The sequence below is a fragment of the Rhinopithecus bieti genome, unplaced genomic scaffold, assembly GCF_001698545.2.
Source record: "Rhinopithecus bieti isolate Rb0 unplaced genomic scaffold, ASM169854v2 scaffold_2453, whole genome shotgun sequence".
NCBI classification, from domain to species: Eukaryota; Metazoa; Chordata; class Mammalia; order Primates; family Cercopithecidae; genus Rhinopithecus; species Rhinopithecus bieti.
In genome coordinates this window covers 5,523,122-5,524,273 of record NW_016804447.1, presented here as the reverse complement: position 1 = coordinate 5,524,273, position 1,152 = coordinate 5,523,122, and positions in this window count along the sequence as shown.

Here is a 1,152-nt window from a genome sequence, read left to right as displayed (position 1 = left end):
TTTTTTTTTTTTTTACTGTAAATAAGATACTAGTAGGCTGGGTGTGGTGGGCCACACCTGTAATCCCAGCAGTTTGGAAGGCTGAGGAGGGTAGATCACTTGAGGTAAGGAGTTTGAGACCAGCCTGGCCAATATGGTGAAACCCCATCTCTACTAAAAATACAAAAATTAGCCGGGCATGGTGGTAGATGCCTGTAATCCCAGCTGCTCGGGAGGCTGAGGCAGGGAGAACTGCTTAAACCTGGGAGGCACAGGTTGCAGTGAGCCGAGATCATGCCACTTTGCTCCGGCCTGGGTGACAGAGTGAGACTCTCTTAAAAACAAAAAAGCTACTAATAATATTCCATCATCATAAATGTGGGCTTAATTTGAACCTGTAATCTGAATGAAAATTGTCTCATCAGCCCTATAAATGTTCTCAAGTTCCCTCCTCATGGAAGGATAGCCCAGGGTTTGGTGAATTCTGCCTCACCATAAACAGAGGACTTGCTACACGGGCTCAGGAAGTGATGCTGTCGAGAGTGCTGACTGCCATGTGCCAGTGGCGATCCTTCTGGTGGTGGTGGTGATGGTGGTGGTTGGTGAAAAGGGGAATTGTTGACAGCTTTGAATAGGACTCTGGGGACCCAACATCCTGAGGCCTCTCCTCTTTCTCAGGTATGTATTCCACAGCCAGGATTAGGGGTTCTGAAGACCCCAAGAGCACTCAGATGGTATTTTGACATCAGCAGGTGTATTGAAATTCAGTTCTGACACTAACCACCTGGAGTTAACATCAGACTCCACAGGTTTTGAGGGCATGGTTTCTAAAAAGACTGCCCCTCCTTTAGTACCAAGGCTGCCTGCACTTCTGACCAGTGAACTACAAATCTTGGGGCTTCCCACAACACCCTCTATTTGAGCAATTTGCTAGAATGACTCGCAAAGCTCAGAAAAGTGCTGTGTTTATGATTCTAGTTTTATTATCTAGGGTACATATCAGGATCAGCCAAAGGAAGACACACGTAAGTAAGCTCTGGGAGGGCGCTGATTGCAGAGCTTCCATGTCCTGTCCCCATGGAGCCAGGGGACTACACCCTGCAACACATCAATGTGTTCATTAGCCAGCAAGCTCCACTGAGCCTTGGTGTCCAGTGCCCAGAGGTTCTTTTT